The following is a 27,047-nucleotide window of genomic DNA, read 5'->3' as shown; positions in this document are numbered from 1 at the left end:
TCCAGGTAGTCAGTAGAACATTGGGATACAAAAACAAAATGGGTTGTTCACCAGAAATAGTTCAAATAGCACTGGTTGATTGGCCACTCACATTAGAATACTTAGGAACCTAGTTTACAATGCAGATTCTTGGCCCTTACCCTATGGTTTAATGTTTCAGAATCTCTGGGAGTTGGGCTGTAAAATCTGCATTTCATTTTGTTTTATTTTATTAAAATCCACATTTTAAGCAAGCAACCTGGCTGCTCTTTCATACTCAAGTTTGAGAAGTACTACAAACATTCAGCAATTACCTATGTCGATTAGAATATAATTTTATTAAAGTTTTATTTATTTATTTATTTATTTATTTATTTATTTATTTATTTATTTATTTATTTTAGAGAGAGAATGGGAGAGAGAGCACGAGCAACGGGGAGGAGTAGTGAAAGAGGGAGAAGCAGTCTCCCCACTGAGCAAGGAACTTGACACAGGGCTCAATCCCAGGACACTGAGATGATGACCTGAACCGAAGACAGACACGTAACTGACTGAGCCACCCAAGTGCCCCTATGTTGATTAAAATATAGTTTTAAAAGATTCTCTTCCCATGTCAGCCATTTATATTGCTGTATAAGCCAATTATTGTCCTTTGGGGCAAAGGTTGCATTCATCATCAAGGTGTACTCCTGGAAGCCCATCACCAGAACCCAAGAAATGCACCAAACACTATATTCTAGTGGAAGTCACATCATAGTGATGTGTAAAAAAAGAAATCATTGAAGATAATCTGTACATATTTACACACCCTCCACCCCCCAAACCTGGAGATCCTACTTCTTTTAACATCAGCTCTCTGGAACATAAACTGAGAAGAAAAGCACTGAAAAGAGAAGCCAAATATCTGGGGCTGGGTAGCCCCAGTGGCTCAGGGGTTTAGTGCCACCTTCAGCCCAGGGCATGATCCTGGAGTCCTGGGATCGAATCCCACCTCAGGCTATATGCATGGAACCTGCTTCTTCCTCTGCCTGTGTCTCTGCCTCTCTCTCACTTTGTCTCTCATGAATAAATAAATAAAATATTTAAAAAAATATCTGGGGCCACTTAGACAAGGGGCAAACAATGAATTTGCATGAGCACATCACTAGACTACAGTGTAGGGCTTAATATCCAAGAGTTCACTCATTATAAATATAATGGCTAATTATGTGTTCTACCTTTTGCTTATATTTAATAGATTTTAGGAAAATGTGGGGAGGGAGTGATGAATAGTTCAGCAAATTGTTTAGATTTTTAAATTTGTAAATTCTGTTCATCTGGGGAGTTCTTGAATATTGAACATCTTATTTCCTGATGGATTCATATCAAGTGGTACCTCTCAAACATGGACAAACATTAGGATCTCCTGGGGAGCTTTTGAAAAAATAAAAATCCCTGAGCCCATCCTTAGGCATGTGGAAATGAGCTCCCAGGAATCTGTCTTTTCAAGTATACGCATGATTTGGGTGTGCAGGCGGAATTTGGGAATCACTGTTTTAATGGCAGTATGCTATAATGTTATAACCTAAGCAGGGAAGTGCTAAGGAGAGAATTGGGTCTAGGTGGAAGAAAAATCAAAGCTCTGGGGAAAGTGTATGTTTGAGAATTAAATATTGGGACACCCAGATAGCTCAGTGGTTGAGCATCTGACTTCAGCTCAGAGCATGATCCTGGGTCCGGGGAACTTAAGTCCCACATCGGGCTCCTTGCAAGGAGCCTACTTCTCCCTCTCTCTGTGTTCTCTGCCTCTCTCATGAATAAATAAATAAAATATATTTTTTAAAAAGATAATTAAATATTACATAAGTAGTACACAAAATATGCAAATGAGCCTTCGCTAATTGATAATTAACAACGTAGGCCCTTTGAGATGGGCTGCTACGATGATGATCCTGGGTACTACATGCATCTGATGGACATCAGTAAAATAAGCAAAAATGCCAACTTCAGTAGCCTTTGTAAAGTCAGTCAACACTGAAGTAGAGAGTGAAGGAATTCAGGTAATGAGTGACCAAAAAAAGAATCTTGCTTCTTGCCATGCTGCATCTTCTTGAATGGAGTTGTCCACCCCAGAGTTCTGCAGGTTGTATCCCTGGCAGGGTGGGGAGGAACAGAGCTGAGCAGGATCAAAGGCACAGGACATAGTCAATGTCTAGTTATCAAGTCTGGAAAAGGCTAAAGCCAAAGGCAGTAGGAAAGTGGAAGCAGCTTCCCCGGAGAGTATCTGCTGGCAGAAGGCCAGCGAGCAGCATGCAGCAGGCTGGAGGGAATTCCTTCAGTGGCTTGTCCTCAGTAGGATGGCCAAGGGGCTCACTGAGAGATGGGCAACAGGGCTTGGCCCAGGCCCATCACAGGGGTTGGTCATTCCATGAGATGAAAGTGGTTTCTTTTCCTGAATGGCTCAGCAGGTGTAGGATGCGCTGAAAAGAGAATTTAGTTTAATTCAACCAGCACAATCAAGTGTCTGCTCTGTTCTAAACCCTGTGTCCCAAGCTGAGGATATGGAAATGAAATGAAACAAACAGCTCCTTCTCGCATAGAGTTCACATCCAGAGAGAGGCAGACGTGTAAATAGCTGCCTAAAATAAAACAGGAAGAGCTAGTGGAGGAGTCTGCACAAACTTGTGGGGCATACCCAGGAAACAGCAGCTCCTTCTACTTAGGTCCCCAGGGAAATTTACAGAAAGAAAGTGATATTTGAACTGGGTCTTCAAGGATATGTGGGAATTTACCAGGTACACAAAGGAGATAGAGGTAGGAGTGGAAAGGAGGGATATTCTTGGCAGGGAAAATAGATCAGCTGTTCATGACCTACTCTGCAGTTGAAAACATCCTTTGAGATGGCTCCAATATAAAATAGAGTTGTGCACAGAACAGGCCATTGAGATCCTCAGCTGGGAACCCTACTAGTTCTCAGGATGCCCCTTTGTCTTCCTCTTGGCTCATTAACAAAATTAAAGGGCTAGAGTTGAACCAACATTTAGAAATCATATAACCTACTATTTGAACTCTACTACAACCCATAGTAAGATACGGATTTTATACACATATGCACAGGAAACAGTTTTCGAAAATACACTTGCCTTTATGAAGTGAGAGGCATTACAATAGTTTCTTTTCTATTCTATTTCCTTTTTAAAAAGCTGACTTTATTTTTTAGAGCAATTTTAGGTTCACAGCAATACTGAGTGGAAGATACAGAGATTTTCCATATCCCCACTGTACTCACATATGCTCAGCCTTACCCATTATCAACATCCTGAACCAGAGTGGCGCATTTGTTACAATTGATGCATCTACATGGACACATCATTATCACCCAAGGTCTATAGCTTACATTATGGTTCCCGCTTGGGTGGTGTACATTCTCTAGGTTTTGACAAATGTATAATGACATGGATCCCCCATTGCAATATCATACAGAATAGTTTCACGGCCCTAAAAAGTTGTCTGGGCCCACATATTTATCCTTCTTTCCCCCCAACTCCTGGAAATCACTTATCTTTTTATTGTCTCCATAGTTTTGCCTTTTTAAAAATGTCATATTGTTAGAATCATACAGTATGTAGCCTTTCATATTGGCTTCTTTTGTTTAACAATATACTTTTAAGATTCCTCTGTGTCTTCTCATGGCTTGATAGCTCATTTCTTTTTAGCAATAATATCTCCTTGTCTGGATGGACCAGGGTACTTATCCATTCACTTACCTCCTTCATCTCGGTTGCTTCCAACTTTTGACAATTGTAAAGAAAGCTGCTATAAACATCACACGCAGGTTTTGTGCAGATGTAAGTTTTCAACCCATTTGGGGAAAACGCCAAGGAGCACAATTGCTGGATCATATGCTAAGAAACTGCCAAACTGTCTTCCAACACGGCTATACCATTTTGTATTCCTTCCCACAAGAAATGAGAATTCCTATTGTTCCACATCCTCACCAGCATTTGGTGTTGCCAGTGTTCTGGATTTTGGCCACTGTAATAGGTGTGTAGTGTAACCTCACTGTTGTTTTAATTTGTATTTCCCTGATTACATGTGATATGGAGTCTTGTGGACCAATTTAACTGCTAGATTAAGGATAACACCTAATTAAACAATTGGTTTTTTGTTTTGTTTTGTTTTGTTTTAGCATCTTGGGTAGCTGGTTGACTCTTTAATCTCCATTTCTCATTCCAAAACTATTATAATTTTATCATGGGGCTTTGGGCAAACATGTTTTTTATATTCCTCAGTTTCCTCATCTCTTCACTTAGGGTGAATAATATTTCTTGTTCCTCAAAAACCTTCTTTTAAGGCCATATAGCCCTACCAACTCCTCTCTCTGGATTTTGGGGTAAAGTAATAGAAAATTCAAGAGAGGACACCTGAGAATATATACTGTGAAATGCAAAGGTTGGTTACATCTCAGTATAACCAGGATTATCACTGGAGGTCTGGTGGGGGAACTGAAGCATTGGGCGTTCTCCCAGGAATCCACTGGGAGGGATGAAGCTGAGAGATTTTTGGAGTTGAAATACACTTCTCTCTTGGGCTGTCCCAAGAGCATCACATGAAACTTTGATTTTGCTTGTGCCTCAGGTCCTGCTCCAGAGAAAATAACCAAAATAAAACCCAGGGGCAAAGTTCTTTTCTTCAGTGTCAGGGATCAAGTACCTCATTTCTGCATCAAATTTGGGAAGTGTTGATTTCCTCTCACCTCAGAAGCCTTGGCAGAGGGCAGCTCGCTACCGCAGAGACTCGGGAGCCTGGGCACTGGCTGTGCTGGCAGCAATGAGCAGGGAGGCTGGGCTTGTGTGACTAGCCCTGAGTCACTTGAAGTCCTAAATGAAGACTCAGGATGCCTAGAGTTTAGGAAATAAATGGAGACTGGGGATTTTCACCCTCCCCTTGTTCCCCTGAAGCTTGATAGTTTCAGATCTTGTCAAAATCTCTCTGTCCATAGTCCCCCAAAAAGGTAAATGGCTAACTACCAGTTTTTTTAATTGTTGTTTTGTTTTTAAAGAATCACAACAATGAATTTTGCAATGGCAGATCATGTAAGGTGGGATCCAGGTGAACTCAGCGCGATTATTCATTGCTTGTTCCAGTGCTCCACAGCTTCAGTGCTGGGCTCTGTTTTCTCCATTTTTATTGGGCAACTTTGAAACTACATCAAAATTCTTTATTATCAGATCACCAAAGAGCTTACTAGTGTTGTCTCCTGTCACACCTCTAAGCTGGTCACCTCAGGGTAATTACTCTGCATTGCCAAAATGTGCCCTTTGCACTGTGTCTACCTGGTAACTCCCACTCTCTCCCCAAGACCTGGCCCAAGCAGTAGCTCCTTTGCAGAGCATTCTCTGACTTACCCACCCACCCCCAGTAGATTGACTGCAGATATATTCCCATAGTACTTTGATTTTATGCTTAGAACTGTGTTGTCCTAAATGACAATTAGGACTTCTCTTCCTTTAACTTTTCTTTTCTCCTTCCATTTCTCTGCCTCAAATTTCATTTGTTTAATAAATGCTAAAGTCACACTTACTATATGCCAACCACTGCAAATATTAGATAGTTTGATTGCTCTGACAACCCTGAGAGTAGTACTATTACTACTCCATCTAATTTAACAAATGAGGAAACTGAGCCATGAAGAAATTAAGTAACTTAATAATACAGCTGGTATGGGACAGAACTGGCACTTGAGCCCAAACTCTAGAGTCCTGGAAAATGGATAGTGGTCTAAGAATCCTAATTTTTCTGGAAGTACTGAGAAACCCTAGGGTACCAAAATTGACTAGGAAAAAAATGTTCCTGTATGTACAAGGAAGTATGAGGAACAAAAGCAAAATATTAAAATTTGAGATACTATCTTCCTCTATAAGTTAAACCTGTTTCTCAACATCTTTCTGAATTACCTCAACAAACAGCTATCAGACAAATAGGAGCAATTTTGTAGGCCACCTTCTTCCCGTGGGCGGGTTCAGTGGCTCTTGGTCATGGTCCCATTTTCAAACCCTGGGGTCTGTGAACAGGATCCTTAATGACTAATATTTGGTTAGCCATTAACAGAGTGGTTAAGATATAGGTTTTAGTGTCCAGATGTTTGGGGTAAAATTCCCAGTTCTGCATAGCTATGTGGTATCAGGCAACTTATTTGGCATCTCTGAGTTTCAGATTCCTGATTTATTAAATGGAAGTAATCATTGTATCTACCACTGTAGTAGGCAGGGTGCTGGAATTAGGAGCTTACGCTGGAATATTAAGCGTCTTGCATTTATCAGTGGCTCAATACAACAAAGTTTTGTTTTCCATCAAGCTTATGTTCGGTGTCACCCGCAGAGGAGATTTGCTCATTAATCATTGTCTTTGACTCAGAGACACAGGCTGAGACTCCGTTCTAAACCGGGATTTCTCCACTTTGGCACTTTGACATTTGGGAATGGGTAATTCATTGTTGTGAGGGGGCTGTCCAGAGTAGTGTAGGGTACTTAGCAGCATCCCTGGTCTTTATTAACTAGATGCCCTCAGCAATGTTACATGTTACATGACATGTCCGAGAATCATGTCATCACTTTTGTGTCCCTCCCTGAGAAGCTTTAGGTCAGTGTAAGCCTCTTTGCCCTTCTGTGGGTATCCCACAGAGCCATGGCCCAGGAGGAGAGTATGTGTGTGTGTGTGTGTGTGTGTGTGTCCTTGGGCATAGGGGAAGTAGTTTTGCAACTCTCCCTCAGCTCTTTCCCTCTGAGCCCTCGGAGACAATAAACACCCCTCTCTGTTTAAAAACAAACAAACCCAAACCACCAAAAACAAAATACCCTCCCGCACTGTAACAGCCAAAACTATCTGCAGACATTACCATATGTCACCTAAGAGGCAAAATTACTCCCAGTTGGGAGAATCACTGATCATAGACACATGTTTTCATAATCAGAAAAAAAGGAAACTTTGAATAAGGACACCAGCAATTAAATGCTTCTATATAAAAATAACATAACTCAGTTTCCCTCATGTTTTATTGACTAAAACTCATCATAAGGCCATACCTAACTTCAAGGAAGTAGGAGGTACGGTCCTATCATGTTAGTCCTGTCCCTATTAAGGGAGAGACCTGGAATATCTGTGAACAGTGCTATTTAACAACCCACAGCGTTGTTGAAAGGATTAAATGAAATAATATGTGTAAGGTGCTACGTACAGTGCCTGACGGATAAGAAGTGTTCACTACTTGAAGGCTGTTAACATTGGAAGACAAGTATGCAGCTGGCTACCGTGAGGAGATTAGACAGTCGTGAGCTGACATGGCTCCATTAACAGCCCCATTATAGGAGTACAAAATTGCCTCCTCACCTGTTTGAAATTTCCTTTATCTAAGGACCAGTAGATGTTAGTTTGTGGTGCTTGTTTTCATGGAATGCTCTTATTAACAATACTGTTGGCCAATTGAAGTTTTCTGTTACTTAAAAAAAAAAAGAAAAAAGAAAGAAAAGAAAGAAAGGCTGACCCCTGCCTGCCACTCCAACCTCCTATTAATCTAGTCTGCCTCTTACCCTCATGTTCTGATCACTTGTGCCTTCTTCCCTAAACATCCCATACCACCTTTCCTACCCCAGGATCTTTGCACATGCTATCCCTTCTGTCTAAAACGTTCCTTTCCCATTCATCTGGTTAATTATTACTAACGTTTTCAATTTACAGGGAATGCTTTCTGGCTTCTCAAACTAGGTATTCCTTCCTCTGCCCACATTCTAATAAATGCTTATAGCCCTGTGGTCTTTCCTTCATCACACATCACAATATGTGATTACATATTTATTTGTGGAACTGGTTGATTAATGTCTGTCTCCACTACTGGGTTGCAAATTCAGTCATGACTTTCTCTCTTTCTCACCTTACAATCCCAGGGCCTGAGGCCCTGGTGAATCATAGGCACTTAATAAATACATGTTGAATGAATGAATGAATGCCAAGGCTAAAATCTGGGTTTGCTGATATTTGCTTTGAACTCTTTCCTTCAAACCATGATGCAGGCAACAAAGTACTGGCCCCAACACATTCCCCAGGAAAGGCAAAGGGAAAGAAATCTCAGCCTAAAATGTCAGATTCCTCACCTCTTGTCAGGTGAGTCCCAGCAGAAAGTATACCACCTGCACACATAGTGACTGGGTGCCTCATTCTGGCCTGCCACAGCCAGGCTGTGTTTGCCGAGGAAGCACAAAGCTTCCAGTTCCTGGTTGGGAACCATGGTGAAGAGTCTAAACAGAGCTGGGCAGCCTCAATCTGGAGCTCGGGGGAATAGCCTGGAGGCCTTGGGGTGCCAACTGGCCACCCCTGAGCTGTTAGTGGTAAGTCTATCCTTCTTCCTCAGGATTTGGGTTAGCTCTTGGTTTCATTCTTCTGGGCCCACTCCCCCTACCCCTTGGCAGCCTGGCTGCTGGCCTTTTGAACTTGAATGGGAATCCATTTTCTTTCTTCCTTTGACTTGGAGGGAATCCAAATCTCTGCACTCCTGGTTAGTTGCTTATTCCCACCCCATGTTCTCCACCCCACAGTGGTTTCTTTCTGGTTAAGTGGACCCTGGTCTATGAAGAAGCTGGTGTGCTTCTCTTCTGAGTCTCTGCTAGGCATGTATCCATCAGACCCCCTCAATCGCCACTCAGTTGCGGCTCACAGCCTCCCTGTGCACCTGTGAGTCTCCTTGCTTTGAAATATGATCATATTACTTTTTGCTGAGGCCAGGCGTGACATACCTTAAAGTAATACAAGTAAATATTTAAACCCCAACTCCTCATCATTGACAAAAAGATTTGTTGTTGGAAAGCTGGATTATTAGGAACAAATCCCTCGATACAGTTATATACAGGAGGAGAAACAAAACAGACAAGCAAACAAAAATAGATGAGGAGGAAAACGAGGAATCAGCCACCTCTAACAAATAGAGAAATACCTTTTGGTTCTGCTCTGGGTATGGTGATAGCAAGCCTGTGAGGCTTAAAAGATGGCAAAACCCTGGTGACATAATTCATCTAGTTTATTCCATTAAATCTGAAGAGCACTTGAAATCATTATAAGCAGAATGGTTGCTGCTCCATCGCAAGGCCACTGTGAACTAAGGATAAACGTGGTAATTGGAGGGGAGTCTGTGGCCTGAATCAAGGGTATGGTGTTGTGGGCCATATATTTTGACTTAAATGTATGGCAAAACCTTCAAGCGGCAAACTACAGATGAAATCATCTTTGCCTCGTAGATTAAATTTGTTCATGCAGGGTTTTGTTGACAAAAAATGGTTATAGTGTCATATGAATTATACAGACATTTAGAGCAATCGTTATTACAGTGCAGGCTAGTGTCTTTTATCACAGCAAGGAGTAATTTTTACTAAGCCAGGAAGAGTTACGCATTGTATAATTCTAGAGCTCCTTCGTGGGCTAAAGAACACTGTAAGCTCCTTCCTGGGGGAGCTGACTTCCTAAAAGGTGGCCTCCCTCCAGAATGGTGAAGACAGAAGTTTAGCTGTGGTTGTTACTTTGATCTGATTTACTGTTTATATGAATCATTAATATGAGGAGCTAGTCTGGTTTCTACAAAAATCAATTTTCTACAGCCTCTGGTCCTTTCTTTTTGCTCCCATTTTAATTTTTTTTAATTACTCAAGTAATACATGATTGTAAAATAGCCAAGCAGAACAAATGTTCACAAAAGTGAAATTCTCTTTTTAATTCATACCCCCAAGCCAAATCCATTCCCTCCCTTTCCGGCAACAACCACCATTAATGGTGTATATCCTGCAGATAACTTTTTTCTAAAATGTACAGGAATACATACACAGGATATGGATTATATATACAAAATAAATGCACATGATGGCATTGTATTATTTTAAACTTGTAAATAGATTCACACTGTACATTTTAGTCTACAGCTAGCCTTTTTTCACTTAAGAATATGTTGGGGAGCTGGTGTGTATGGATATACCTAATTCTTTTAAGCTATTGCATGGCATTCCATTCTATAGTTACAATAGTTTATTTCATTTTTCTCTTACTGCTAGAATTTAGATTGTTCCATTTCTGTACTGTGACAGACCTGTACCAGCTGTATACACCAAATATACAAATATGTGTGTATAACATATATATGTGTGTGTATGTATATGGCATTCTGATATTTCTTTAGGATGATTGCCCCAAAGAGAAATTAATGGACCTAAGTTGTATGTGCAGTTGAAACTTTGATACTATTCAAGCCACTGTGACATAGTCCTCGGAAAAGTACTGTGCTAGTTTACACTCAGGGATGGCATGTATGATGGTACCCTTTTCAATGTACCTTCACCATCACTGGATGTTACCCATCATTTCATTTTTGCCAATGTTGTGGGTAGAAAATTATATGCCATGGTTGATGTAATTTGCATTTTTGAGTGGTTGGAAGTAAGGTGGCCTTAACCTTATCTTTAGGCATTTTGCATAATGAATCTTCAGCCTAAGCCAATACACAAGTGAGAACTTGTGTCAAGCCCTCAAAATACAAGAAAATGAGGAAATTTAAGTTTTGCATACACAGTGAAAAAAGAGCCCCAAGTTGACTTCTTTAATGAGCAGAGCTAATTATGTGAAAGGAGAGCAAGATAGAAGCATAGAAAGGGCTCTCTTCAGGTTGGCCTATACTATTTAGAAATCAGCCTGGGGAGCCAGGCTGCACAAGCTTCAAGTGCATGCGTGTGTGTATTGGGGGACAAAGGATGAATTACACAACCTCCATATGTCTCAACATTCTCCTTGGTCAAATAGGAACCCTAATGAGACAGTGCACATTTACTCTTTGGCATAGTGCCTAGAAGATAAATGCTAGGCCCTGCAAAATTATATATTTTTAATGATCCATATATATGAATCAAAGAATGCATGCCAACTGTTATTGTCATCATAAGTTAAAGAGAGACAGTCATGTACCCTCGAGGTAGAACAGAATCCCTGAGTAGTGACTAGGTGGTATCTAAGCTGGTCAAATGGATACAGACCTGGGAAGAATGTGGTAGGTAGCTCATTGACCCTTTGTAGAGCAGGATCCAGTTAAACTAGAGAAATGATGAATTATTTCCTAATTGCGGAATAATTGGCTATCAGAGCAGGATGGGGTCTTAGAGGCTTTTTAGTACAAAAATTTCTTTATATGGATGAGAATCAGATCCTGAAAAAAAAAAAAAAAAAAAAAAAGAGAGAGAGACCTTACCTAAGATGACATAGCTGTCCAAGCAACAGAGTTGAACCCAGGAACTGCATCTTCAACTGCAAGTTCATGTGTCCTCCATATTCATACTTTCTGCTTTATTCTCCGCATTTTAGTTCAACAGAGAAAACTATAATGAGGAATCAGTCTGTGGAAACATATTTTATTTTTTTCTTTCTGATTTTGGATTATGACTTTAAAAAAAACAGCCAAATTTGGGACACCTGGGTGGCTCAGCAGTCGAACATCTACCTTCAGCCCAGGGCGTGATCCTGGAGTCCCGGGATCAAGTCCCACATCGGGCTTCCTGCATGGAACCTGCTTCTCCCTCTGCCTGTGTCTCTGCCTCTCTCTTTCTGTGTCTCTCATGAATAAATAAATAAAATATTTTTTTAAAAAAACAACCAAATTGGGATCCCTGGGTGGCGCAGCGGTTTAGCGCCTGCCTTTGGCCCAGGGCGCGATCCTGGAGACCCGGGATCGAATCCCACGTCGGGCTCCCGGTGCATGGAGCCTGCTTCTCCCCCTGCCTGTGTCTCTGCCTCTCTCTCTCTCTCTCTCTCTCTCTCTGTGTGACTATCATAAAAAAAATCAAATTAAGAACTCCTGCATATTAATAACACCTCCCAGGAAAAATGGGCAAGAGTGAAGACCAGGTAATTTACAGAAAAGGAAGTACAAGTGGCCACAATACATGTGAGAAGATGCTCAGCTTGGCTAGTAAAAGGGGAGAGACGACTTACAATAGCATTCATTCATTTATTCAGTCAAAAAGTTTGAGTGCCTACCGTGGGCTAGCAGTGGTTCATTGTCATCTACAGATTGGCAAAAAATTTAAAGCACAGTAACACCAAGTATTGGTGAAAGTGTAAGGAAAGTGGCACTCTCTTACACTGCACGAGGGGTTGGGGGAGTTAATAACACATTTGGAAGGCAATTTGAATGGCTTTTGGCAAAATTATGCCCCCTCTCTAAAGATGCCCATGCTCTGATCCCCAGAACCTGTGAGTATGTTAGGTTACATGGCAAGGAGGAAATTAAGGTCACAGATGGAGTTAAGGTCACCAATCAGCTGTTTTTAATATTGGGAGAATTTCCTAGATTATCCAGGTGGAGCCAATGTAATCTCAAGAGTCTCTAAAAGATGTGAAGAGAAAGGCAGAAGAGTCAGAGTCAGAGGTGGAAAAAGGACTGCATCAGCAACATCAGAGTGATGAGAGAAGGAAGAGCTTTAGAGCTGGAGGAAGGCAGACATGAGCCAAGGGGTGCAGCAGCCTCTAGAAACTGGAAAAGGTAAGGAAACAGATTTTTTAGCCCAGAGCCCCCAGAAAGGAATGCAGTCCTAGCAACACCTTGATTTGTCCCCTGTGAGACCCACAGACTTAGAACTTACAGAACTCTTAGTAAGTTTGTGTTATTTTGGAGTGCAAGTTCCCCTAATTTGTTACAGCAACAATAGAAAATGGATACAGCTTTATTAAAATTTAAAACATTGTGCTCTTTGACTCAGCAATTCCTGTCCTGTTATTACCTTAGAGGGCCACTAGCATGCATATATGTACAAAGAGCCACAGACAAGGATGTCTGCTGCAGCACTTCTATAAACAATGGACAATCTCAAGGATTTGAGCATGTTATCCCTAAGAGTGAATGGGAAGCAGAAGTTAAAGTGACTGATACACCAAGTTCTCTAAAACAAAGAATAAGAAAAAGCAAGTTGCACTCTCACAGAACAAAATTATATATTTTTAATGATCCATATATATGAATCAAAGGATTTTAAATATCCAATAAAATAGATAGCCAAATAAATTGATTTTAACCACTAGGGAGGCATTGAGTTTGAAAAAGCTTATTTCTTATATAATTTTAAAATAAAATTTCTTTGAAAAATAATAGCAAAGGATCATCTGAAGGCTCATCCCAACCTAACTCACATACAATCCTCCTTTGGTTTGGTCCCTTTTATAGTGAAAGGACTCAGTATTAATACTTAAAGATTTAGTATCTGGGAAGTTAAGTGTTCCAGCCTAAGAAAGGAAAGGATAATTTTTTTGAAAATCTGAATGGTCTTGGGCCCCTGGAAGGGAAGGCAGGAGTCGGAAGTACACAGTCTGACTCTCTACCATCTTTTCTGCTAACCACCCTGTTGCGTTTTCAAGGCCAAGATGGAAAGTTCAGTTTCCCAAATACATATTAACTCACTAACTACTTTGTTCAGAGAACACTAGGCCTGTGAGGAATGGAAATCTCTCAAAACTCTGTTCAAACATCATCTCCTCTCTGAAGCCTTTCTTGACATTGCTCAGTCCCCTTCCCTGGTAGAACTGACCACTCTTCTTTTTTCAGTCTCATTGATTATATATGTATCTGTGCTGAACATTAGATTCCATTTATTGTTATATATATGTAATATACGGCCATATAATACATGTTGTTTGGGAGGATATATATACTATATTGTGGAGGGTATATATAATAATGATATTGTAAGTATTTCGAATTCAGGAATAATGTTTTATTCTTTATAGTATTCATTACCCAATACATATTGGGTCCTTATTTAACATCTATTGAATTAATGTAAAAAAGACATACTTTTTTGTACTCAAGGGATTCACAACCTAAAATAAGACATGGTGTATATTTTAAATTAATACAACGTATTGTTGGGAGGGAGCATGAAGATAGCTTTTAGGATGCTCGTCATATTCTATTCCTTGATCTGAATGCTAGTGATACAGATGTGCCTATTTTGTGAAAATTCATCCATTTTCTTTAATATATGTTCTACTTCAAAGAAAACATTTTTCAAGTCCTCCAATGGGCTCATCTTGACCACTATCTAAAATATCACCTTACCTTGTCTTATTTTCATCACCTTTCCTCGATTTGTAAACTCCATAAGAACAGGATTTTTTTCTATCTTATTTACCACTGTGTCCCCTAGGCCTTCAGGAGGGCCTGGCACTACTCAGTTTTGCTCCCAATTTTTACTTGTTGGGTTTTAAATGAATGGATATGATCATAAGGAATGGAGTGATTGGCTTTCTTTCAGTAACATCACAAGGGGTGCCTGATTTTAGTTACATCATTATGGGACTATTCTTATCTAATAGAGGAGAAAGAAAGAGGCAGATTATGAGCTCTCAGGAATCATTAGCAGACTACAAAAATACTTAAGATGTATGACCTCAAGTTTTCCCTTCAAAGGAACAGGCCAGAGAAATGCTACCCAAGGCATTTGCAAAATCTAGTTATCTTCTAGAGAAGATTTTGCTAAGTTTGCCTAGAGAAGATTTTAAATGGTAATTTACTTTTAACAAATTAGAAAGACTCTCTGTTCTTCAGTCACACCAGAGATAACCAAAATGGGAATTGGAAAAGGAATGGCCCCAAGAAAAATGATGTCCCAGAACAGCAGTTTTCTCAGATTCTCCCTTCATCGTGTAGGCCTTTAGTTTTTTTCTTGTTTTGAGATATATTTCACATACAGTACGATTCACCCATTTAAAGTGTAATATCCAGTTGCTTTTAGTATATTCACAAAGTTATACAATCATCACCACAATCAATTTTAAAACATTTTATCGCCCCCAAAGAAACCCTGTATCCATTGGCAGTCACTTCCCATTTGCCCCAATTCCCCAGCTCTGGCAACCTGGTAACCCACTTTCTATCTCTAGAGATTTGCCTATTTGCCATATTTCCTATAAATGGGATCATACAAAGTGTGGTCTTTCATAACTGGATTTTTTGATTTGGCATAGTGTTTTCAGGGTTCATTCATGCTATTGCATGTGTCATTACTCTTATTCTTGAATAACATTTCATTGTATGGATATATCACATTATTTGTATCTATCAATTGCTGGACATTTGGATTACTGACCCTTATTGGCTATCATGAACAATGCTACAGTGAACATTCATACAAACATTTTTATGAGACTATATGTTTTCATTTCTCTTGGATAAATACCTAGGAATGGACTTGCTAGGTCATATAGTAACTCTGTGTTTAATCCTTTGAGGAACTGTTCTCCAAACTCCTTTCCAAAGGGGTCACACCAATATTCCTACTAATAATGTATGAGCTTTTCAGTTTTCCCATAAAGTCCTTTACTTTTCAAACGCTTTTTAAAATGCTGATTTACATGGAAATATCTTTGTTATAAAATCAAATAGATGCATTTATTCCTCAGAGTCTATGACAATGAATTTACTTATGTTCCTTATAGTATCTAGTACTGCAGCTACTGCTATGACTACTGATGATGACAGCTAGCATTTTCTGAGGACATACAATATACCAAACACTGTCCAAGTGTTTTGCATGTATTAAGATACATTTAATCCTCCAAGCAACCCTCTGAGATGGGTAGCCCAGCTCAGAAATGATAGCAGCTTATATTAGAAGAGCAGTAGTAGATATGGTAAGAAGTGACAAGATTGCATCATTTATTTATGTAGTCTACTCCTTGCTAAGTACCATATGATATATTAAGTTTACTACAGTGAGCAAAAGAGATTTCATCTTTTTCCTCAAGAAATTTATAATCTATTGGTTTGAGAGCTATTTAAGAAATAAAATCAAGAGAACTTATTGTTTGACGTGATACATAAAGTGGTGTAGATAAAGATGTCAAGCCTTGGCAACTGGAGGAGAGTTGTGCATTTCCTGAGATAAGAAACATGGACATGATTTGGAGAGGTGAAAGAGGTCTGTGTAAGACAGAAAAAGATGATTTCAGTTTTGAACACGTTGATCCACAGGGAACTGTAAGATCTATAATAAACAATCAAGTATATGGATCTGGAGTGCAGAACAGATCTGAGCTAGAGGTATAAATTTGGGGAGAGGGGTGTCACATAGATCATAAATGAAATCCTGGACACAATTGCCTGGAGGAAGAGTTTTAAAAAGTGATATGAGAAGACCTTCTAGGACTGCACCTTGAGGAACTTCAACATTAAAGGCAAAATAAAGAGAGATGAGACAGCAAAGAAGCAGCCAAATAAGTAAGAAGAATACCAGGAGTTTGTAAGGTTTCTGAAGCCAAAGGAAGAGTGCATTTCAAGGATGGGAGCAGGCAGTCAGCAGTTTTGAATGTCACTCAGAGGTCAAAGAGGGTGAAGTCGCTTTGGATTGAGAGTCTTGGTGGTCATTGGTGACCTTCCAGAAAGCTCTGTGGTGCAGTGGTGTGGGGAAGTGCACTAGGCCAGTGGAAAATAATGGAACGGAGGCAGAAGGGTTCAACTCTTTTGAGAAACTTAGTAGAGAAGAGTCCAGAGGTAGGGCATTAACCAGCTGGGGAAGGACATGTAGGATGTGTTTTTTAGTCTTTGACGGAGAACGTTAAAGCCTATTTGAGAGACGTTGATGTGAATTCAGTAAAATACAAGAGTAAGGACTTAATGCTCTAAGTTCAGCCACACTTTATGCTTAAAGGGTGTGGGCTAAGTTATTAGATTTGAACAAATGAGCATTTCACTAAACATGGAGGAACAGAAAAACCTGAACTACATCCAGACCTGTGACTTAGAGTTGAGTTTTTTCATTGCTTTCAGCTTCAGTGTCCTCATCTTCCTTTTCAAGATTATTGCAATGATGAAAACTAAGAGATGAAAAGGCATCATCAAAAAAAAAAAAAAAAAAAAAAAGGCATCATCATCACACTTGGCAGTTAGCTCCCGATAAATGGTAGCATTTCCTATGTCACTGCACACAGCTGAGCAGTTTGTAGTAGTCAGATCCTTCTTCATCATGTCTTCACTGCTGGAAGGGATGTTGTGACCATGAGCTGACATTTCAAATAGCCACCTAGGTTTCCTGTGCCCAAGCCTAATGTGCAAATAATGCTGCATCCTTCCATCATCAACACACATTCATTCTTGCAACACAGGTTTACCATTTCTATCCCCTTTCTCACCTGTGTTTATTATCACCTACAGTTGTCATCATTGCCATTATCATTCATAAAAAGGAATTCTCCAGCATCAGCGTGCCATTCACAGATGGCCTTGGGCTTACACCACTCGATTTAATCTGTTTCTATGTCTCACTCTATTCTGCTCTTCCACAAAGTCAGTCTTTCTCCACCCTCTTTTTTTTTTTTTTTACTTGATTCATGGCATTTTCTTCCTGGTGTTGACCTTGATTCCTATCAGAGTGTTTCTAATGGCTTTTGACAGTCTTGAGATCTGCCATTTACAATTGAATCCAATCCTTGAGACCACCCCTTGCCAACTCAGGAAATACTCCCACTTGCTTATCCCAGCCCTGTCAGGTAACACTTGGTCAAGCATGAAAATAAAATCGGAAGTCTAATTTATAAAATTAATAATTTACTCTGATAGGCAACTTTCTAGAATGTACTACTTGTTTCATAATTCTAGCTGTCTTCTTGATGCCTCCATAGGGAATTGTACCATTACGTGGAATTCAGGAGATTTGTGTATTAACTTGCCATTAGCAGCCTCCCTTTCGTGAATGTCCTGTCCCTCCTCGTGTGCTATTTATTCTTCAGGTCCCTCACACTCAAATATATAGTATTTTCTTTATTCCTCCAACCCTTGCCCCACTTGCTCCCTCTACTATAATCTATTTGGTCATCCATCACACTTACTCTAACTTTTTCATGCTTTTCGAATGTATCTCTTTCTTTCCTAATCCCCTAACATTTTAACCTGTATCCCTGCCTCTCTGGTTCCTTTGTCATAACATTAAGTGATTATTCTTCTAGAACTGCACTATGACTTGTCCAGCTAAAATTTTCTGTGACTCCATATTACTTGCAAATGAACATCCAGACCCACAACCCCACCAGATCCCTCCACTTTTCCCATTTCTCCCTCCTTCCTTTAGGAAGATCTTATTCCAAACTGTTCTATTCCCTTTTCCTCAGTGCTACCCTTTCTCTCCTTTGCTGATGTAGTTGTTCCCACTTGTAACTACCTTCCTCTGCTCCTCTTCAAGACTTTCAAATTAAACATCCTCCAAAGAATCAGCACTTTAGCTGTTAACGATCTCTACTCCCATGAGCTGAGGGCACTTAGTAGCCTAATCCTGAACTGGACATTTGTCTTGTAATGTCTTACGTTTGTCTTTGTCTTTGGTATCTTAGAATTATATGTGATAAGCCTCTTGGAGATGACACTATCTATGGCTATATAGCCAGAGGTAAAGTATACATTGCAAGGGCAGTGGGACTTCTCCATTCTGTATGGTTCAGCCTTCACCAAGAATGTCACCCCAAGGAGGGATAGTAGCCAATTGGAACACATTCAGGTGGAAAGTGACAAGAAAGAGGAATATTCAGTTACTAAGTTAGACGGTTATCTCCAAACATTTATAGAAAGATATTTAGGTTTAATACATTTGGCCCAGAGAATAATGATATTACAGGGATGATGTGAAAATACTGGTAATCAGTTTAGTGCAAGCAAGGACCAGTCAGAGGGATATTAGCTGTAGGGCCCTCCTAAAGCCCTAGAGGACCTCCTTGCTGTACTAGGCATCAAGCCTTTGGTTTCTGGATCATGGGAAGGTTAAGGAAATTTGGGGGAAGATACCAAGATATTGGGGTCATAGTGGAGACTCAAGGAGGCTTTAAGTTGAGCAGTGGTTGTCCATCACTGATAAAAAAACTGCACTAACAACTGACACAGCCTTTCTGGACCCTGCCAGCTGAAGATCAGGCCTGGACATTTAACACACTGGCTTTCTGCAAATTGGCATAGAAGGCATCCACCATTAGGAGAATTGGCCACTCTGAGTACTGGCTGAGAATTGGCCAACTTTCAGAAATAATACCAATGTGAGGAGGTTACAGGGAGATAGAGTTTCAACAAAATATAAATATGATTATGAGCTATTTCTTGATAGTGAGAGCCCTGTCTCTGGAGGTGTGTCAGATTCTGATAGGCCATTATTTTATGAAAGAAAATAATTTTGGCACAGAAGACCACCATTGTTCCTTTCAACCTTGGAAGTCTGTTATTGTACTATAGTTGAAATTCTTCATTTGATGCATGAAGGAACAAACTCCGAGAGGAAATGTGAATGAGATCTGCTTTATTATTGCGGTTTTACTTCCATATCATCGATTTGGTTTTCTGTGTATATTTGTTGTCATCCCCAAATGTACCTTGCTTCTTCTACCCCCTACCATGACTAGAAGCATACTGTGCATGCAGCAGGGGTTTAATAAACATGTGATGTGTGCATGGATAATTGCTCATCCCTATCCGCATTTCAAACTCAGGATCCCAAAGAGAAAACTTAATTCATCCTCTGCTCCTTTCTCCTGCTTCAGACTATTGGAACTGACCACTGCTTCTTCCTTCCCTGACCAAATGCTAATGGAGGTGCTAATGAGGCCCTCTGGCCATCAGAAAGAAAGAGAAAGAAAATCAAATAGTCTAATTAATCCACAAATTATAGTTGCTGAAAAAAAGTGGTCATATTTCCTATAGAAAGCCAGACGAGGACTAATGGGCACTAAAGCATTGGTCTTGGCTCCTTTGGGTGTGTAGTTTGGAGGTTACCTGTTGTTTTTTCAGGGATTATGAGGCACCACTTGGCTTCCATTTGGGTGGAGCTCACCAGAACTCTGTTCCAAGTCTGAGCTGTCTGTTTGCTTATTAAATGGGAAAAGGAGGGCAGAGAGTAACCTCTTTGTATAAGGTGAGCCTAATATTAATAGCAAACATTTATGGAGTACTCATTATGTGCCAGGAACTATACTAAGCATTTTACATGGATGATATCATTGAATCATGTACAATTATTCCCCCACTTTATACACAAGGAAACTGAGGCTTGGGTAGGCTAAGTAACTTACTCAAGGTCACACAGTAAGTGGCTACATATGTGGTCCAAGACCTTTTAGCTTGTACTAAATCTGCCAGCAGCATTCTATAGCCCATGTTTTAATTCTTTCAACCTATCCTGTATGGCTTGGGGGGACTGCCCCTTCAGTCAATGAACTCTGGGAATGTAGCACAGGGAGTTTGGAGCCAATACTACACAAAATGGGATTTTAATGGATTGGTTTGAGGATTATGGTATGGGGGGAGGGGTGTGAGGCCATGATATGCCAGAACCACCTGGTGGGCCAGAGCTGAAAGGGGGGAGGAGGATGTCCGGTGACCTGTTTTCTTCTGGTTTAGAGCAAAGCCTCTCCCAGGCTTCCCAACAGGACACAGAGGATTTTCACTGTAGCAGGAAGTATGGGCCTTTATCCAGTGAGAATCAAGACAGCCGTGTTTAATAGCTACCAGTACAGTGAGTGGAAAGCAAATTTATAAGTGTGAAATTGCAAGGTGTGCTAGGTTGGAAACCAAAGGAATGAGGCAAGAAGCGAGGAGTAATTAGGCATAAAGAGAGAGACCTCACTGCTCATGGATTAACAAATTCATGTTTGGCTTTTCCAGAAAGCTTGGTGCGCATAATGTGTGAGCGTGCGTGTCGCATGGGGCACTGTGCGAATCACTCTGAATCTACAAGAATTTATGAGAGGTATTCCCTGGCGGGGTCGTCCCCACTCAGACCTTTAACCAGTAAGAACCCCTCTGGAAACATCTCTACTGCCCTGAATCTAGGCTGCAATTAGTCACATCTAGTGACCAGCAGCCCAGGAATCCACAGAGCCATGAAAACAACAGCAGGCATGCCCACTTGGAGCATCTACCTTAGTCATCTATTCTTGTCATCTGATGTTTAACAATCTCTGAGGGATGTGTGAATCACCTGGGGGTCCAGTTAAAATTCAGATTCTGACTCAGCAGTTCTGGAATGGGACCTGAGACTCTGCATTTCTAACAGGTTCCCAATTGATGTCAGTATGGCTGGTCTGTGAACCACACTCTCAACTCTTTACATAGTCCTCTCTTTTGACCCTGATGTATTATGTATGAATTGCCACATTTGACGAAATGAAAGCAACACAGCTGAGAATACTGAATGATTTGCTCAGGCACAGAGCTAATGAGCTCAGTCCAGGTCTGATGATTCCAAAAATCCATGCTTCTGTTATACACCACTATAATCCACACACACATTCAAGCTGCAGCTTCCCTGAGACTTAACATGGTAGCCTACAAATCCGACCCTAGCACCAGGGCACAGTAGAGGGCCAGGCATCCCTGCCTGCAAGGAGCTAGTTTACTCAGCCCACTACTTCCAGGGTTCCTGGGATGCATTCTGAGTGTAGAGTTCTAAGCCCACCCTACCTGTCTTGTCCAAAACCTCTGCCAGCTTCTGACCCAGGGTGGAGCCCACCTTCTCTTTCAAGCAGAAGCTCAGGAAAACTCTCTTCACTTCTGTTGAAGTGAGTAGATTAGCACTCAAGAATATGTCCTTACTGTGCCCCTTGGATTGGACTACATGTGTTAGAACACCACCTGGAATGTTCTAGAGTACCAAATCTCCCACTGAGATTAATGGGTTGCCCTTCCCAGTCCCATCCTCCAGGAGCTATCCCTTTTCTTCTCATCTTGTCAGGTCTCCCTAGCATTTACCCCATGCTACTCTCGTTTCCCTTTCCCAACCTATGACTTCTTAACATGCCTAATGGCAAGGTGGCGCAGTTTCTGGAATAGTTTCTGGTTTCTTGGGACTAACACCGTACTTGGAGTGACAGATGCGAATAATCACTTGTCTCACTACTTTTGCCCTTCCCTACCTCCTTCCCCTTCTTTAAACATTCAAAGCCTGAAGGATCCACTGCAAACACCATCTTTTCCATAAAGCATTTCCTGATCACCTCAACTTACAATTGACTTCACTTTCCTCCATACCCCTCCCTAACCAAAGGCATCTTTTTTGCATGTGCCTCATAGCACTCAGCACTTTCAACCTCACACCAAAGTCAGCCTTGGCCATGATATCCCTTGTATCATTGTCTCCTTGGAAGGACATCCTGTGTTTGGTCAATCATTGTATCTCTAGCAATGTGCTGTGCACATTACATTGTGTGTGTTTAATAAATGGCTACTAACTGAATGAAATTATTTCAAGTCGGACTAATAAATAGTGTAATAAAGGAATGAAAACCTAGGAGATAGAACAATTGAATAAAAGGAGACTGGAAAGGGAAACTCCCTGGGGGGGGGGGGGTTCATGGAGGAAATGAGGTTGATGTGTCTCTTGAACAGTGAGTGGGATTTCCATAGTGGGGTTAATAATAATTATAATAATAACTGAAGGTTACACAGTGCTTTGTGTACTGTGCCAGATATTGGCTGAATCATCTGCTCATTTTATCCTCAATAGTCCTATAAAGCGAGTTGGTCCTGTATAGTGTTCATTTTACATATGAAGAAACACACTGGGAGGTACTAGGAGGCCAGTTCACTTTATCCAGAACATATAGGTGGTAAATAATGAAGTCAGGGTTTGAATCCATCACTTGAACTCCACAGCACATGTTTTAAAATCAATGCAATTTGTAGAGATAGGGAAGCGGCAGATAGAGGTGATCGCACAGCAGAAGTGAAAGCAGGACAAGGGGGCAAGCATCACTTAATCCCACGTGACAGGGGCAGAATGAGCCCACAGTGGGGCCACTACAGTGTCAGACAAGGCTGGGAAGGTGGTCTGGGGACAGTCTGGGGTCATGTTTTCCCTCCATGAGCATGAAGAGTACGAGCCATGGAGAAGAAATACCGAGTCAAACTTGCACTGAGAAGCATTATTTATGTGCTGTCTCTGGCCTGGCCCCCGCGGCTGCTGTTGCGAGGGGAGTGAGGAGCCGAGCCAGCGCCCCTGGACAGCTCTGTGGGCCATGGAGCTCACTGCAAAGTCACACTTTGGAGAATAAAGCCGCTGGTGATGCCCAGAGTGGCCCAAATAAAAGTCAAATACCACATTCAGTCCTCCAGGGGTGTTTTTGCTATTAAATTAAGTCTGGAAAATAAATAATTGTCTTTGGATTTGATTTGAAAGATTTTTGGTAGTTGAACACTCAAGTCAGGGAAAAAAAGAAAAGCTATTTCTTGAAAGATTCTTTGACTGGCTCCCCCTGCCAGAGGACAGCAGATCACAATGAAGGCTTGCTGTCTGCAAAGAGCTGCTTCCCCCCATCCCTTGACACAATTATCCCAGAAAAATAGAGGGGGGGAGGGGAGGCTCTGTCATATGTTCCAATTTTTATTGCCACATTCCTTGGATGGCTCCATATGTTTACCTTTAGCTGACTTTAGACTTGGTGTTCTCTGTGGCTGCTGGCGTCAGCCACAGAATTCTTTCATGTCTATTACTTTATTAAGGAATGTAAAAGCCACATACAGACCGGCTGGGGGACACAACAGTATGAGACACAAATAACCCTGAATGCGCTTGCAAAGAGCCTAAGGACGCTTCACACCTAATTCTCCCAGATGGGCGTAAGGCTTTCAAGGACCAAAAGGGGGCACTCTTAGCACTCGCTCCCAAGGCCAGTCAATAATACCATTCTGATGAATAAATAGTGCAGAAACAGTGCAGGGCTTTAAGATCGGTCTTGATGGCAGCAGAATGGAGTGAAAGAAACCACTCTCATCACCAGGGATTTATTTTTTTTAAATCTTTGACTTTCATTACTAGAAATGGAATCTCCAAATCTTAGGGAGGTTGTTAAGATTAAATAGGATAAACGAACAAAAAAAAAAACCCTGCTTTGCACAAAGCCTTGGCACATCTATTATAAATACTCAGAAAGACCAGCTACTATTTAAGCATATGCTCAGGGATTTCTCTACCTATTTCTACCTAGGTCTAGACTGGCTCAGAGCACTGGAGTGTAATTGTAGAATGAGTCTCTGTATTGGGCAGCATTAGACAGGGGGGTGAGGGATAACCATTATTTACTCAGCTGCTCCTGTGTGCTGGGTGCTTTACATGCACTATCTTGTTATCATGACTTTATAGATAAGGAACTTGAGGCTCAGGGAGGCCAGTTATACTGCCCTGGTATGTGGCAGAGGCAGGATTTGAACCTGCGTCTGTCTGATTGATTCTAAATCTGAGCCTTTTCCACTAGACAAGGGAACATAACTCAAGACCAACTTATCACAGTATTTTCTCATGTAGTCTCAGACTCCCGCAAACACTTTATGAAAACTTGAAGCCCAGCATTGAAGACTTCCAGTCACCTATAGATATAATTCCAATCTTAAAGACACCAAGTAAAATTCTTAGAAATTTCAGCAAAATGTGTTTGTGGAGAGATGCAGAGGCACTACTGAGGAACTAGATAATGGAGATCATTCCCATGCCACCAGCCCTCAAGCATATCTGTTGGTACCTGCAGGATCCATATTTATTCTCCCTGGGTCTCTCCAGGCTCCTACACCAACCTTCAAGCCAGCAGACTTCACAGAACCGAGTCTGGAGCTTCTTTGAACACCACTGTTCTTCCATTTCCCCTTCCAGGATCTTCACTCAATGTGCTGATTTCTGTTTTCATAGGAGTTTGTAGTCTGGGTTCTAGCCACTCAGTATACCGGGACGTGAACAGAGAGAGAGCTCTTGCTCAGAAGAGCAATCCTCATACATCAAGCCAGGCTGTGAGGATGGTCTGAGCTAGAAAGACTGTGTGGAATGAGGTGTCTTTTAACCTCCCTCATGAAGGCTTATTGACCATCCACCTGCTCCTTCCTCATAGGTTCTTAGTGATCAAAGAGTAGAAATGCTTTAATTTAACATGGAAAAGAAAGATTCTTTGCTGGGATGATGAAGCATGTTTGCCTTGTGACTTTCCTGCAGAACCTGGAGTGGGTGAGTGGATTGCAGCTGAAGGGTGTTTTGATTATCAAAAGAATAATTCCTTAGCCAAACCAGGAAAGCCCTTGGCCCCACTTAGGATTAGGTGTTCTCTAGTTGAATTTAGAGAGTTCTGTCCTTTTACTGGCAGGACAGATTTGCTGGAGACTATCCCTCAGCCCACCAGGTCCTTCAGGGAGTCTTCAGAATCGACATCTCTTTTCATCTCTCTGCATCATTGGGAAACTTTTTGTAACACTGGATACTCTTTCCAATGAGGACTGGCTATGTGTACCTAACGTTTACACTGAGCCAGTATTTCCCAAGGCAGCAGTAAAGGCTCTGAGAAGTCCTGTAGTAAAGAAACCTATGTCACTTTACTTAATCCAGAGATTCTCATATATATCTGACCACAGAACCTCTTTAGCATAACATCTATTACTATCCCATGGAACCAATTTAGGTATAAACACATAAGCTCTTGAAACTGCTTAGACAGGATAACCTCAACTTATTGATGGGTTTGGATAGACTATTTAAAGCAGAACTATTGGTCACATATTTGGGATAAAATCTGAAGCTGCCTTAGCGGTCTGTCTGGATTATTTTTAGATCTGTGTAAGTATGTGTGCGTGTGTTTATATATACTACATATAAATATGCATTTTAACTGTGAGGTTAGAAGATGAGGGGAGGAAAAAAAGAAAGAATATTACCTTTTATAAAAAAGCAGTTGGTGTCCTGCAAGACAAGGGGAAGGTCTGTAAATTCAAAAGCATTATTGCCATCTCCTTATGCTGGCAGTGTCTGTTCACAGCTTTCTGTAATGGTGGAAACACCTGGGCTCCTCTTCTCACTGAACACGCTGATGATTAGAGAGGACACCCCTTCTCAGAACCCTCCCAGCGCCCAGCCAATCCAACACCCAAAACACTTCTTCCCCAGTCATTGATACCCATTAGCTGTGCTCATGTACATCCTTTCGGATGATGGATTAGTTCAAAAATTAATGGGTTTTTTTTTTTCCTGTGTTGTGATTTAATTTTCATTTGCAGAGCGTCTTTGAAGCCTTCTAAAGAAAATTCTCAGAAAACAGCTTCGTAAAAAATCGTTCAATTATATATACATTTTAATTGTTGCAAAGTTACCGGGGTTGTTTTTAAATTATTTTAAATAAAATATAAACGTCGTTTTCTGAAATAGAACTTCAGCCGTGGTTTTTTTTTTTTTTTCTTTTTTAATTGTCACATATAGGGTGATTTTAAAGTAAATAAGAGCACAAGGTTCATATTATTTTAAATGTATATTGTATTTGTCTTCTCAACGCTGTGGTTTTTAGGTCTGTGAATAGCATCATAGTATGGAGCCAGTCTATTAAGCAGCCTGTTTGGGTAAGGAAACCCTTTAGACCAGCACAATGTTGTATTACTCACTGTGTCCTTCCAATATGGTTAGAATCCCACAACCTAAATGATCATTTGTTGAACAAATTCATGCTTTTATTAGTCAAAATACAGAGAAAACAGAGCCTCCCTGTTTCAAGATATTTGCTAATGCATGGTTAATTATCACATATAGCTTACTATAATTCATTTTACAGGGGAGACCTCCTGCAGGTAACATACTAGCAGTTTATGAACCGAAATAACCCCACTATAGATTAGAGCTGTTCCAGGGCCGGTCAGACAGTTGGTGCTTCTAGACCTTCTCACTTCACATTGCTAATTCGAACAAGGCTTTATTTTTATATTTGTCAGCAGCAAGACTGTAGGATGGTTGTTAAACTTCTCCCAGGCCTAATTAGAGCGGCAATGCTCGCATTCATAATGAAGCTCGTGTCTTGCTCCGGAGTTAGTGAGCAGGACTGTTACAGTAGCTTCCTGGCAGGCCGTAGCTGGCAGTTTTAAGGTAGCTAGTGGCTGCAATATTAAGTGACTGTTGAAATTCATTGACTCCACCACGGCTAATGTGTCTAGATGACAACAAGTTTACACGGTTCTTTTATAGTTACAGCAAATGGGTCCATTTAAATATTTATTAGGTGATTATGGTGATGTGAAATGAAGAAAA

The 27,047-nt window shown here is 40.8% G+C and overlaps 1 long non-coding RNA gene across 1 annotated transcript; it reads right to left on the bottom strand.

The window, feature by feature from the left end:
* Window positions 1–397: 397 nt before the first annotated feature.
* LOC144285300 (uncharacterized) lies at window positions 398–14,233 on the bottom strand. Its single transcript, XR_013353611.1, has 3 exons — window positions 14,093–14,233; window positions 11,234–11,378; window positions 398–2,438 (listed from the first exon to the last, which is right to left on the bottom strand). It is a non-coding gene; the product is annotated as an uncharacterized LOC144285300 (long non-coding RNA).
* Between the last annotated feature and the right edge of the window lie 12,814 nt (window positions 14,234–27,047).

The sequence above is a fragment of the Canis aureus genome, chromosome 16, assembly GCF_053574225.1.
Source record: "Canis aureus isolate CA01 chromosome 16, VMU_Caureus_v.1.0, whole genome shotgun sequence".
NCBI lineage: Eukaryota > Metazoa > Chordata > Mammalia > Carnivora > Canidae > Canis > Canis aureus.
Note: the sequence above shows the minus strand (reverse complement) of the source record. Positions and strands in the feature narration are given on the sequence as shown.